Source organism: Schistocerca gregaria, chromosome 1, assembly GCF_023897955.1.
Source record: "Schistocerca gregaria isolate iqSchGreg1 chromosome 1, iqSchGreg1.2, whole genome shotgun sequence".
NCBI classification, from domain to species: domain Eukaryota; kingdom Metazoa; phylum Arthropoda; class Insecta; order Orthoptera; family Acrididae; genus Schistocerca; species Schistocerca gregaria.
In genome coordinates, this window is record NC_064920.1 from 306,661,543 (window position 1) to 306,676,923 (window position 15,381).

General features: G+C 41.7%; 1 protein-coding gene across 5 annotated transcripts in view; it reads right to left on the reverse strand.

The window, feature by feature from the left end:
- Positions 1 to 15,381, reverse strand: part of LOC126342775 (leucine zipper putative tumor suppressor 2-like) — a 1,028,822-nt gene that overhangs the window by 844,863 nt on the left and 168,578 nt on the right. For all 5 annotated transcript variants that reach the window (XM_050001884.1, XM_050001885.1, XM_050001887.1 and 2 more), the window contains exon 2: positions 5,062 to 5,116. The gene's annotated coding sequence lies outside the window, so the exon portion shown is untranslated. The remainder of the gene's footprint in view (positions 1 to 5,061; positions 5,117 to 15,381) is intronic.

The following is a 15,381-nucleotide window of genomic DNA, read 5'->3' on the forward strand; positions in this document are numbered from 1 at the left end:
TTGTACCCAGTGACGTGTGGTGAGCAGAGGTATACGCGTGGGGCAGAAGCATCTGTACCTCACTGAGAGGTGGCTGTTCTGAACAGTAAGGCTGTCAGCTTAATTAACAGGACAGTGGCCCCTCCAATCGGCGTTACCATCAGCAAGCATCTAAGGCAAGTGTTATCAACACTTCGTTGCCCAGAGATTTTCTCCTAATAGAGGTACTTCGTGCTAAATACGAGGGTTGGAACTTAAATAGTGGCAACTATTTATTCACAACCGATACAAAAGAGTAACATGTTTCCACCTGTTACTGTCCTGCAAAGTAGTCACCAGCGCTGTGTAGAATCCGTTGTCAGCGATGTGGAAGGCGTAGTATACCGTGAGCTGAGCCTGTTCTGTTGATGGTGCGAATGGAGCGGTCTACTGCCTGTCGTATCTCTGGAACAGTACTGAAGCGAATGCCACGAAGTGGTTCCTTCATCTTCGGAATCAAATCAAAGTCACAAGGACCGGGGAATATGGTGGATGGTATAGTACTTCCCAGTCCCATCGATCCAACACAGCAGCCACAGCTTGCGCTGTATGCGCCTGCGCATTGTCGTGCAAAATGATGGATGGGTTGCGCAGAAAGTGTCGCCGCTGCTTTCTCAAAGCTGGTCGCAGGTGATGCTCCAGAAACGAACAGTAATACAGTGCATAGACGGTCTTCCGTGGGGGAACGTAATGCGTTAGTACAACACCATCACAGTCATAGACGAGAATCACCATAACTTTAGACCGCTCCATTAGCATCATCAACAGAACAGGCACTGATAACGGTATACTACGCCTTCCACATCTATGGCAACGGGTTCTACACGACGCTGGTGACTACTGTGAAGGATAGTAACAGGTAAAACATGCAACTCTTTTGTATCGGCTGTGAATAAATAGTTGCCACTATTTACGTTCCAACCCTCGTAACGTTGTCCGGCGTAGACATGCACTCTCGTTGTGAGCGTGGACGATTCCATCCCTTTCTTCCGAAGTTGTGACTGCCTCACCGGGCTGTCGCTTGCCGATCTGTTCACAATGAGCTTTCCCGTTTCTATCTCGTTACTACAGAGCATGATACTGCACTATTTGCAAACCATACGTGCAGGGATCGTTCCTCATGATCAGGTATGTGTGATTGTGTAGATACAGGGTGTTTCAAAAATGACCGGTATATTTGAAACGGCAATAAAAACTAAACGAGCAGCGATAGAAATACACCGTTTGTTGCAATATGCTTGGGACAACAGTACATTTTCAGGTGGACAAACTTTCTAAATTACAGTAGTTACAATTTTCAACAACAGATGGCGCTGCAAGTGATGTGAAAGATATAGAAGACAACGCAGTCTGTGGGTGCGCCATTCTGCACGTCGTCTTTCTGCTGTAAGCGTGTGCTGTTCACAACGTGCAAGTGTGCTGTGGACAACATGGTTTATTCCTTAGAACAGAGAATTTTTCTGGTGTTGGAATTCCACCGCCTAGAACACAGTGTTGTTGCAACAAGGCGAAGTTTTCAACGGAGATTTAATGTAACCAAAGGACCGAAAAGCAATACAATAAAGGATCTGTTTGAAAAATTTCAACGGACTGGAAACGTGACGGATGAACGTGCTGGAAAGGTAGGGCGACCGCGTACGGCAACCACAGAGGGCAACGCGCAGCTAGTGCAGCAGGTGATCCAACAGCGGCCTCGGGTTTCCGTTCGCCGTGTTGCAGCTGCGGTCCAAATGACGCCAACGTCCACGTATCGTCTCATGCGCCAGAGTTTACACCTCTATCCATACAAAATTCAAACGCGGCAATCACTCAGCGCCGCTACCATTGCTGCACGAGAGACATTCGCTAATGATATAGTGCACAGGATTGATGACGGCGATATGCATGTGGGCAACATTTGGTTTACTGACGAAGCTTATTTTTACCTGGAGGGCTTCGTCAATAAACAGAACTGGCGCATATGGGGAACCGAAAAGCCCCATGTTGCAGTCCCATCGTCCCTGCATCCTCAAAAAGTACTGGTCTGGGCCGCCATTTCTTCCAAAGGAATCATTGGCCCATTTTTCAGATCCGAAACGATTACTGCATCACCCCATCTGGACATTCTTCGTGAATTTGTGGCGGTACAAACTGCCTTAGACGACACTGCGAACACCTCGTGGTTTATGCAAGATGGTGCCCGGCCACATCGCACGGCCGACGTCTTTAATTTCCTGAATGAATATTTCGATGATCGTGTGATTTCTTTGGGCTATCCGAAACATACAGGAGGCGGCGTGGATTGGCCTCCCTATTCGCCAGACATGATCCCCTGTGACTTTTTTCTGTGGGGACACTTGAAAGACCAGGTGTACCGCCAGAATCCAGAAACAATTGAACAGCTGAAGCAGTACATCTCATCTGCATGTGACGCCATTCCGCCAGACACGTTGTCAAAGGTTTCGGGTAATTTCATTCAGAGACTACGCCATATTATTGCTACGCATGGTGGATATGTGGAAAATATCGTACTATAGAGTTTCCCAGACCGCAGCGCCATCTGTTGTTGACAATTGTAACTACTGTAATTTCGAAAGTTTGTCTGCCTGAAAATGTACTGTTGTCCCAAGCATATTGCAACAAACGGTGTATTTCTACCGCTGCTCGTTTAGTTTTTATTGCCGTTTCAAATATACCGGTCATTTTTGAGACACCCTGTGTATAATGCCATTGAATTTCGGTCAGAAGAGGCAAATGAGGAAGCAAAAATCTCACTGAAAATTCAGAGGGCTGCAATAACCCAATAGACAAATAGAATAAAGGAGGAGGGGGGAGGGGCAAAACTTAGTTACTGTCACAACAGCCCCTCATCAGTTAGAGTGCCCGCACAACAGACAAACAACGTGGGCTGTCGACCTCCCTTCAAGAGCTCATATCAAAACATCGCCAGGGAATGTAAGCATATACAGACTTTTCGCATAAACACGGCACTACTTCGCAAAAAGCCATATGACATATCCACCAATTGGAACTCATGTGACTAGTATAGCACTCCGCAGAACCGGTGTTATAAGCACGCCAGCAGAGTCGGACAGGCAGTGTGTACCTATAGCTAGGACAGCTCCGGCCAATACCTACGCCGGCTCTAGCCCAGTTGACACTCGCCGTAGTCTTCTGTAGAAATTTGTATCTTGCTGGGCGTAACGCCACCTCGTACAGTGGAGCGTATTATTTGGGTTGTTATTATTTCTTTTCACTGTCTTGTAACTTTTATCTGGCGTTTGCCACCACAAGAATTATTTTATTTCTTGTTGATCTTGAGTTTGGAAATTATTGTATGCCAAGAAGCTGTTTTAGTTAAATAAAGTGTGTTCAAACTTGACTGTAGTTCTTTCCTGACGACGGCAGGACACAACAGTTACAAATACTTCCCAATGCTTCAATACTTTGAAATGATGCAGAACAAGAAGAAAGTTTTATTTTCTGATAATACACAGGGCAAGTTATCACGGGACGACACACAATTTTAAAGTGACACATGTTCTTTAGTTTACCTTTTCAATATCATGGTAAGCAAAGTTGTCTGCTGCATTACATTTTTATCCCTTTTTGTTTTATGAGATTACCTTCTAGCCATACATGGTCAGTCATGTTTTGCTTTAGTTGATCCATTGCTTATAGAACCACTTCTTTCTCGGTAGTCTAGTACAAAACTCCAGAGCTAGAATGCTTGCACCGTCCGGCTAACGAGTTCTAAGACATTTTATTTCTGGCGTATAAGGTACGTCAGAGCAATTCTTATTGCCAGAATTCTAACTAACAACTGATATGCATTCAACAGTCAGTTGTGAGCAGGCATTCGTAAGTAATGAACGTGCAACCATAGTGAGTCAACGTTATTCTGTCACAAATTGCAATTGAACAACACCCGTTTAGTCAACTGTTTAAAACAGTCTCCAGAATGTTTCGAAGAAGAGAAAAATATGTGCAAAGTCTCTCTCTCACACCTTGACTCCTGAACAAAAACCACGTGTGGACGCCTGCCGCAGCTTGACTGAAATGCCAAATACAGACAACTATTTCCTGGGAAAAATCATGAGTAACAAGTCTTATCAAGACTAAAGTACTACAGTAGGAAAAAGCGCAGAAAAATTCACATGGAGCGTCAACACTTTAACGGCATAACTGACATTCAAACCATTTTGACACACTAATTGAAAATCATCAGACAGGAGAGTTTTCAGAGACTGTAATGCATTAACGGCGTGTGTGTTGTACGTAGTGTAGAACGCCTGTAACACTAAAATCATCATCTTAATTTTTCTCTATTTTTCACTATTTAACTTTTTAGACTGATTTGATGGGAGGTACATATTTGTTGAATTATTGTTCGTATTGATATCTATTAATATGATCGTTTCAAGACTCGCCAATCGTAACTTACAAGTTATGCGACAGACACATTCGTGTGTAGGCTTCCGCTGTGGAACTGCACGTCCTCCATGGTGCGGTGCCGGTTAACGACGAAGCCCCCACCCCTGCGGCTATAGCCCCCTCTCCTACGGCGCATTCTGCGCACTTAGTGGCCAACTTACCTCGTGTGCACTGCACATGAAAAGCCCAGAACTTGTGCGACACCGATGTTGGAGGTTTCTAGTCACCGGGGCCGCGATCAAATACGCTGACATTGCGCATGCCCTCCCCGTTCTGCCCTGCAATGTCTGCTACACGACCAGTTGAAGACCAGACAACATTTCAGTCGCAGGCTCTTCCATTCGCTGTAACGACATGAGCGATGTTTTTCAAACACTGCAGTTATCTCTAAGTCAAGCAGTTTCCATGGATATGAACACTGGTAGGATGGCCCAGTCACGATTTAAAATGAGGCGTTTCGCAAAAGGGTAATCGTCCACGCTTGACTTTCAGATCAAATGAACAAAATTACGCCTACCACCGAACTTATCGTCACGTCCGTTACAGAAAGATAATTTCCACAGTTTTTTGCGTTAACTGTTGAAGGAAGTATAACCAGACCAGGAAAGGGTATAATGACAGAGTACTCACCACATCCGACTCCAGGGCGTCTCCCTTTTCCGCGAGATGTGGTCCACTCTAAAATCTGTAAGAAAAATAATACTATAATTAAAATAGCAACTGACGAGAAAATGACAACAGTAATAACCAGAATGCTTCGTTGACAGCAAATGCTAACCTTAGAGGGTGGCAGCGGTTGCTTACTAAATAGTAATTGTTTACTACTGATAGTACCATTGATTACTAGCGGCTATAGACAGTTCATAACACTTATCTTACGGTCTTATTACAATAATAATGTGAAATTTAAGTTTCTGGCTGCGTATAAAATGTACAGACATGTTGTGGGAATGCAGCCGGATGACATCTCCGACAGCCGCAGGTATTCAACAGGTAATCCATAAATATTTTACACCAAGTGTAGTTGTTGTTGTTGTTGTCTTCAGTCCTTAGACTGGTTTGATGCAGCTCTCCATGCTACTCTATCCTGTGCAAGCTGCTTCATCTCCCAGTACCTACTGCAACCTACATCCTTCTGAATCTGCTTAGTGTACTCATCTCTCGGTCTCCCTCTACGATTTTTACCCTCCACGCTGCCCTCCAATGCTAAATTTGTGATCCCTTGATGCCTCAAAACATGTCCTACCAACCGATCCCTTCTTCTAGTCAAGTTGTGCCACAAACGTCTCTTCTCCCCAATCCTATTCAATACCTCCTCATTAGTTACGTGATCTATACACCTTATCTTCAGTATTCTTCTGTAGCACCACATTTCGAAAGCTTCTATTCTCTTCTTGTCCAAACTAGTTATCGTCCATGTTTCACTTCCATACATGACTACACTCCAAACAAATACTTTCAGAAACGACTTCCTGATACATAAATCTATATTCTATGTTAACAAATTTCTCTTCTTCAGAAACGCTTTCCTTGCCATTGCCAGTCTACATTTTATATCCTCTCTACTTCGACCATCATCAGTTATTTTACTTCCTAAATAGCAAAACTCCTTTACTACTTTAAGTGTCTCATTTCCTAATCTAATTCCCTCAGCATCACCCGATTTAATTTGACTACATTCCATTATCCTCGTTTTGCTTTTGTTAATGTTCATCTTATATCCTCCTTTCAAGACACTGTCCATTCCGTTCAACTGCTCTTCCAAGTCCTTTGCCGTCTCTGACAGAATTACAATGTCATCGGCGAACCTCAAAGTTTTTACTTCGTCTCCATGAATTTTAATACCTACTCCAAATTTTTCTTTTGTTTCCTTTACTGCTTGCTCAATATACAGATTGAATAACATCGGGGACAGGCTACAACCCTGTCTCACTCCTTTCCCAACCACTGCTTCCCTTTCATGCCCCTCGACTCTTATGACTGCCATCTGGTTTCTGTACAAATTATAAATAGCCTTTCGCTCCCTGTATTTTACCCCTGCCACCTTTAGAATTTGAAAAAGAGTATTCCAGTCAACATTGTCAAAAGCTTTCTCTAAGTCTACAAATGCTAGAAACGTAGGTTTGCCTTTTCTTAATCTTTCTTCTAAGATAAGTCGTAAGGTCAGTATTGCCTCACGTGTTCCAACATTTCGACGGAATCCAAACTGATCCTCCCCGAGGTCTGCATCTACCAGTTTTTCCATTCGTCTGTAAAGAATTCGCGTTAGTATTTTGCAGCCGTGGCTTATTAAACTGATAGTTCGGTAATTTTCACATCTGTCAGCACCTGCTTTCTTTGGGATTGGAATTATTATATTCTTCTTGAAGTCTGAGGGTATTTCGCCTGTCTCATACATCTTGCTCACCAACTAGTAGAGTTTTGTCATGACTGGCTCTCCCAAGGCCGTCAGTAGTTCTGATGGAATGTTGTCTACTCCGGGGGCTTTGTTTCGACTCAGGTCTTTCAGTGCTCTGTCAAACTCTTCACGCAGTATCGTATCTCCCATTTCGTCTTCATCTACATCCTCTTCTATTTCCATAATATTGTCCTCAAGTACATCGCCCTTGTATAAACCTTCTATATACTCCTTCCACCTTTCTGCCTTCCCTTCTTTGCTTAGAACTGGGCTGCCATCTGAGCTCTTGATGTTCATACACGTGGTTCTCTTATCTCCAAAGGTCTCTTTAATTTTCCTGTAGGCAGTATCTATCTTACCCCTAGTGAGATAAGCTTCTACATCCTTACATTTGTCCTCTAGCCATCCCTGTTTAGCCATTTTGCACTTCCTGTCGATCTCATTTTTGAGACGTTTGTATTCCTTTTTGCCTGCTTCATTTACTGCATTTTTATATTTTCTCCTTTCATCAATTAAATTCAATATTTCTTCTGTTACCCAAGGATTTCTAGCAGCCCTCGTCTTTTTACCTACTTTATCCTCTGCTGCCTTCACTACTACATCCCTCAGAGCTACCCATTCTTCTTCTACTGTATTTCTTTCCCCCATTCCTGTCAATTGTTCCCTTATGCTCTCTCTGAAACTCTGTACAACCTCTGGTTCTTTCAGTTTATCCAGGTCCCATCTCCTTAATTTCCCACATTTTTGCAGTTTCTTCAGTTTTAATCTACAGATCATAACCAATAGATTGTGGTCAGAGTCCACATCTGCCCCTGGAAATGTCTTACAACTTAAAACCTGGTTCCTAAATCTCTGTCTTACCATTATATAATCTATCTGATACCTTTTAGTATCTCCAGGGTTCTTCCACGTATACAACCTTCTTTCATGATTCTTAAACCAAGTGTTAGCTATGATTAAGTTGTGCTCTGTGCAAAATTCTACTAGGCGGCTTCCTCTTTCATTTCTTAGCCCCAATCCATATTCACCCACTATGTTTCCTTCTCTCCCTTTTCCTACACTCGAATTCCAGTCACCCATTACTATTAAATTTTCGTCTCCCTTCACTATCTGAATAATTTCTTTTATTTCATCGTACATTTCTTCAATTTCTTCATCATCTGCAGAGCTAGTTGGCATATAAACTTGTACTACTGTAGTAGGTGTGGGCTTCGTATCTATCTTGGCCACAATAATGCGTTCACTATGCTGTTTGTAGTAGCTTACCCGCATTCCTATTTTCCTATTCATTATTAAACCTACTCCTGCATTACCCCTATTTGATTTTGTGTTTATAACCCTGTAGTCACCTGACCAGAAGTCTTGTTCCTCCTGCCACCGAACTTCACTAATTCCCACTATATCTAACTTTAACCTATCCATTTCCCTTTTTAAATTTTCTAACCTACCTGCCCGATTAAGGGATCTGACATTCCACGCTCCGATCCGTAGAACGCCAGTTTTCTTTCTCCTGATAACGACATCCTCCTGAGTAGTCCCCGCCCGGAGATCCGAATGGGGGACTATTTTACCTCCGGAATATTTTACCCAAGAGGATGCCATCATCATTTAATCATACAGTAAAGCTGCATGTCCTCGGGAAAAATTACGGCTGTAGTTTCCCCTTGCTTTCAGCCGTTCGCAGTACCAGCACAGCAAGGCCGTTTTGGTTAATGTTGCCAGGCCAGATCAGTCAATCATCCAGACTGTTGCCCCTGCAACTACTGAAAAGGCTGCTGCCCCTCTTCAGGAACCACACGTTTGTCTGGCCTCTCAACAGATACCCCTCCGTTGTGGTTGCACCTACGGTACGGCCATCTGTATCGCTGAGGCACGCAAGCCTCCCCACCAACGGCAAGGTCCATGGTTCATGGGGGGGGTGTAGTATCACCAGTAAAACAGTAAGCTTACATTACTTTTGGGATTTGCAGGCTGTGCAGTAGTGGTAACTGTATAAAGGCAGGGATCTTACGAAAGTGGCATACAATGTATCGAATTTATTGTGAAGGTAGTAGATACACATATAACAGAAACAGTCACGACAGAATTACATAGTTTCCTTCATACCGCGAATAGCCAGGTAAGGCGTTTGCATTTCGTGAATGGAAACGACTATAAATGAACTCATTGCCCTGTTGTGTTATTGCGCTATTAGTACTTTATTCAATCTCTGTTCTCCCTAATTATCTCAAAAATTCTCCTCCGCATTGATTTTCATAGCGTTTCTCGTATCGCTCTTTTCAACTCACATACGACCTCAAATTTCCTTCCATTGCGGTAAATACGCCTTGCAATTATTCCCTAAAGATTTTTCACGTGGTTTAAATCGAGACCACGTGCAGGTCAGGGCAAGACATCGATGTCTTTATCTTCAAACCACTTTTTTGTTGTGCAAAAACCTGCACACGCGCATTATTGTATTATCTTGTTGAAAATGGTACCCTAGGTCCTCATTCACCTAACCAATGCGCGATTTACCTTTAGTGCAAATGCTGCCCAAATCATAACACTCCCAACACAATTTCTGCTCATTCTTACTCGCTGCTCTGTTCTCAGATCATGCCAATCATATTGAAATCCATCCAGACTATCCGAATTAAGCTATTTCTCATTACTGAAGATCATTTTATCCAATTCTCAAGTCCATGACATGTGTTTTTCAGGAAACAATCTAGCTTGTTTATATTTGGGTGTTGTGTGATGTCCTTAGGTTAGTTAGGTTTAAGTAGTTCTAAGTTCTAGTGGACTGATGACCATAGATGTTAAGTCCCATAGTGCTCAGAGCCATTTGAACCATTTTATATTTGGGTGTGAGAACAGGCTTCTGTAGTCGTTTCTTGAATGCAAGATGCTTCCATTTGACAAAATTTGTCGTACACGTCTGGCAGTTGCTTGCAACTGTAAATAAGCAACAAATTGAGAAGAATAACTGTTTGTGGTCCGTGCTTTGTGCAAGAGTAATCGTTTCGATGACTCACGTAGTTTTCTTCTTTGCCCGTATTTTCCGTTTTACCTTATCGTGGGCCGAATCTAGCGAAGTTATGTCACTGCACTTGAAAGGTTCAACCTCTTGGCGATCTGATGATTACCGAATCCCATTTCCGTCTACGCACCGATTTTTACTTTTTCACTATACGATAACTGTATTCCGCGTGGCTATATCACAGTCGTGGTTTATGAATGAACACAATATGCACTGTCACTAATGATGTCTATTTCCTGTCTACAGGAAAGGTACATACGAACACACTAATACCCCACAAAGTCGACTGCCTTTATAACGAGTTCCGCCCTCTACCACATGAATTATTCATGTCTTGTTACATACTGTACATCTGGCATCAAGTGCTATACCATTTGACTGCATTTGTCGGTAAACTGGATCGCGTACTACTGCATATACATCGCACGCAGCTATTCCAACCGATAATGTTAAGTTTCCTACAAATCTCCATGCCATGCCACGTTGATTTCCACTACTGTAGCACATAGAAACTGGTTACCATTGCAAGTGCTTTAATTTCAAAATATCAAAATTTTAATTTCCTGGCTTTGCAGTACCACTACATTCAGTATTTTAATATTTGAACTTTCTCTTCCTTGAATTTCATCAAAACTTTCTCCACGTAAGTTGTCTTTTTATAACAATTTTCGCACTATCTTTTCCTTATTTGTGGACTGCCGCACATTGAATGTGACAAACAGCTAAAATTACAAGCATCAAGCACTAGGTAAATGCGCTGCAAACCTAAAATATCAACGAATAATCTTTATTTCCTTTGACACAACTATGTGTAATTGAACTAAATAAATTTTTGTTCAGACAGGCCACTCCAAATATGTCTTCAATAAGTAAAGATATGCAGACTCAGTTCTTTCTAAATAGTAGCGTATAACGGAGCAAATTTTCTGACGTATTCAAACAGTTGTTATCGTTTACAACTACCGTATCATGGAACTAGCATTTCTTTACAGGTGACTACATACGTTTTTCTATGGTATTTGAAAAGTTTTTGAAGAGGACTTCAACGACATAACATAATTTGAAATTGATCAAATACTCGTAGTAGCAAGATATCAATGCTGCATCCACTGTCCCGCCATCAGAAGAAAAGGGCTAATGATGGAAGACCATTGTCTAAATTAAGTGACCAATATAAAAATGTGACAGGTGTATCTCCCACCAAATACAATGAATAATAATGTAGATGTCTTCTACTCTTAACAGACGCTACTTTAATGTCAGAAATGAGACAGCTGCTTCGTTGGTTTGAGAGGAGGAGAGACGGGCTGGTTAATGTGATGTGTGAACCCCGAGGGCAACAGCGAGCGAGAGTGCCAGCCATTGTTGCCGAGCGGTTTTAGGCGCTTCAGTCCGGAACCGCGCGACCGCTACGATCGCAGGTTCGAATCCTACCTGGGCATGGATGTGTGTGATGTCCTTAGGTTAGTTAGGTTTAAGTAGTTCTAAGTTCTAGGGGACTGACGACCACAGATGTTAAGTCCCATAGTGCTCAGAGCCATTTGAACCAGTGACACAGGGGTGAGAGACTCGTGTTTGCGCATCGCACTCGCTCTGCTGAGGCGCTTATGAGGGACAACATATCGCCGAGGGTTCCACCGCTAATCAGGGAATGAGCTGGTAGTAGAGGTAAGTGAGTGGTTAGAGGTGGGAGAATGGGGAGCCATACACAGCGGCCTCGTCGCCTCGCGCCAAATTACCGGCCGTATGCTGTCAGGCGCGGGAACGCAAGCCACTTCTTCGGCTTGTTTCGGCTTCGCTCGGCCTCTGTCGGCGAGCAACCGCCAAGCAAGGCAAACCTTCGTTGTCTCTCTAGTGCAGATATCTGAAAACGTCTCACTTGCTGTGCTTGTAGAGGAGAGAGCAAGGAAAAGGCAGACCCTACGGCAGAACAAACGTGAGGACCTCTTTGTCCCCTAATGGGCGAGGAATCGGCACGCAGCCACTGCTTTGTGCTCTCCTGGGTCTTTCCCTTTAAAAGGGGGCGCCTAGAGACCATGAACAAAACTAATATAATATCTTACCACAGCGGTATTTGATGAATACAAATTAAATAAAAAAATATGTAGAATTATTTTTGGTTAAAGGCAAATTAAGTCTGAATCTTGGAGACAATAATAATGCTAAAACTGGGGATTCGTGAGGCAGAATTTGTAGCTATTCAATATCTAATGGAGTATACTGCGGTTATCTAGTAAGTTATCGGCTTTATTTTCTTATACACGCACAAAAATACTCGAAAGAATATTTAAACTCCATAGTTTTGGCTAGGATCAAATTAAAAATAGCTGTCATTTCCTGACTCCGAAAAAGGTTTTCTGAAGGTTTCTCTTGGCTTTGAGGCAAATAGCGTAACTGGCAATCCCCTCTCAAATATTCCCTATTGGGAATCCGTCTACCCTACTCCCATTTGGATGAAAAGAACCCCTCTCTGCAATGAACTGAAACTTGTAACAGTTACCTGCTCACTACGGGTCAGAGCATGAAACGCAATTCTACTTTAAAAAAAAAAAAAAAAAAAAGTGGGGGTAGCTTACTCGTGGGGAAACAATCAATAAGCTGTTGATGAAAAGAGCTATAAAGAGGTTAGAGATTTTAAGATAGATGACCGAATAATTAAGTCAAATGGGTTCATTAAAGAGTGGGTTTATATAAAGTGCAGAAATATATATGCAAGAACAAAGCATAGATGTTGATGTATAAAAGACAAACTTAATGGGAATATATCACAATGATATTTTCTTACCTATTAGATTGCCATCAATCGAGATGGAAAAGGTTATTCAAATACGTAACAAGAAATTCATGTTGCACGAATCAAATCTCTTGCCGAATTGCCATAGCCAAAGAGGCACTCGTTCTGTTGACCAACATGTTTAATATTGTTGTTGTTGTTGTTGTTATTGTCACCTTCAGTCGAAAGACTGATGTAGTTCTTCATGATAGTACAGGTCACTTCACCTCTTCATAACTACGATTTGTACCATCTTATTGCATTCAAGCCTTCGTTTCCCTCGACCATTTTCACCCCTCCCTCCCTCCCTCTCTCCCTGCCCGCTCTGCGCCTCCCTCCCCCCTTCCCCCTCCGACACACACACACACACACACACACAGACTTTCTTCCATTACGAAGCTGATAACAATATAAAGTTAATGCCTTAGGATGTGCCCTATCAACCGACCCCTTCTTATGGTAAAATTGTGCGATAAATTTATTTTTTCTCCATTTAGACATACTACCACCTCATTTGTGATTCGACCCACACATAAGGTCTTCAGCGTTCTTATAAAGCACCACATCCAAAGTTGCTAGTTGTCAGGATTTGCCTATTGTATACGTTTCACTTCCATATAAGTCTAGAAGCCAGACAAATACCTTCATGAAAGATTTTCTAACACTTAAATTTATATTAGACGTTAACACATCGATCTTTATAAGGAATCCTTATCTTCTTATTGCTAGTCTGCATTTTATACAGTCTCTACTTCGGTCATCATCAAATATTTTGCTGCCAAAATATCGAACATCATCTACTAGTTTTAATATCTAATTTCTTAATTTTCTTCCTCGGTATCGTCTGATTTACTTTGATTACATTCCATTACCAACTTTTCATTTTCGTTGATGTTCATCTTATAAACTTTGCCAAAGACATTACCCATTCCATTCAATTGTTCTTCAAAGTTTTTGGCGCCTCAGACAACTACGATGTCATCAGCAAATCGCAAAGTTGTTACCTCTTCTCCCTGAACCATAACCCTCTTTCCAAATTTCTCTGTGATTTCCTTCACAGCTTGTTTAATGTGTTGGTTGAATAATAGCAGTGCCTAGTCTCACCCCCTTCTCAAATATGGCTTCCCCTTCATGCATTTCGGCTGCAGTCTGGTCTCTGTTCAAGTTTGTTAATAACCTTTCGATTCCTTTATTTTATCCCGTCTACACTGACAATTTCCGACATGTAGTCCAAGCAACATTGATAAAAGCTTTCTCTTAATCTATAACGGCGTTGCCTTTCTTCAACGTATCTTCTAAGGTAAGTCGTTGGTTCAGTATTTCCTGAGGTGTCCTTACATTTCTCTGGAACCCAAACTGATCCTTATGGTCAGCCTCTACCTGTTTTTCCATTCTTCTGTAAATAAACTGTGAATATTTTGCGACTGTGACTTATTTAAATGATAGTTCGGTAGTATCCGCCCCTGTCAGCGCCTGCTTTCTTTGCAATTAGAGCTATTACATTTTTCCAGAGGTCTGAGGGTATTTCGCATGCCAGTTGCAGCAATTTTGTCGTGGCTGGATTTCCTCAGAATCTCAGTTATTCTGAGGAAATGTTGCCTATTCCAGGGGCCTTGTCCCCACTTATGTACTTCAGTGCTCTGTCAAATTATTCTTTCAGTATAAAATCTCCCATCTCATCTTCACCTACGTCTTCTTATCTTTCTATAATATTGTCCTCAAGTTTCTTCGTCTTATATTAACCCTTCCACCTTACAGCTTTCCCTTCTTTCCTTGGTACTGACTTGCTTCTCAGGTGTTGATATTCATACGGTTGTTTCTCTTTTCTCCAATGTTCTCTTGAGTGACTGTATAGGCATCATCTGTCTGTCTTCTAGTTACGCATGCTTCTACAGTCTTGCATTTGCCCTCTATCAATTCCTAATTAACCACTTTGCACTTTCTCTCAATCTCATTTTTAAGACACCTTAATTCCTTTTCGTTAGCTTCATTTGCTGAATTTTCTAGTTGCTCCTTTAATCGATAAAATGAAAGATCTCCCGAGTTATCTAAAGGTTTCACTAGGCCCTGTATTTTTACGTATGTGATTCTCTGCTGCTTTCCCTATTTCATCTCTCAAAGCTACCTAATCACTTTCTATTATATATTTTCCCCTTTTGAAGTCAAATATTGCCTCATACTCTCCGCGAAACTCCCATCAACCTCTGATGCCTTCAATTTATCTGAGTGTCATCTCCTTAATTTCGTACATTTTTTGCTGATTCTTCAGTTTTATCTGCAGTTCAACGTCTTTTCCATGTATACAAACTTCTTTGACGATTCTTAAACCAAGTGTTAGCACTGAGTAAATTATACTCTGTGAAAAGTTCTACCAATTAGCTTTCTCTTTACTTCTTTTCCCTCAGTTCATGTTCTCCTACTATATTTACTTTCCTACGATCTAATTATAATCTCTCATTACAATTATATTTTGCGCTCCCTTATTTATCTGAATTATTTCTTTTAACTCATCACATATTCTTTCAATCACTTCATCATCTGCGGAGCTAGCTGACAAACTTGTATTACTGTAGTGGGTATTGGCTTAATTTCTGTCTTAGCTTCGATAATTCGTTCACTCCTTTGTTCAAAGTAACTTACCTGCATTTCTATTTTGTTATTCATTATTGGACCTATACTTTATCACACCTATTTGATTTTGTCTTGATAGCCCTGTACTAACCTGATCATCGCAGTTCACTAATTCCTTCTATACCT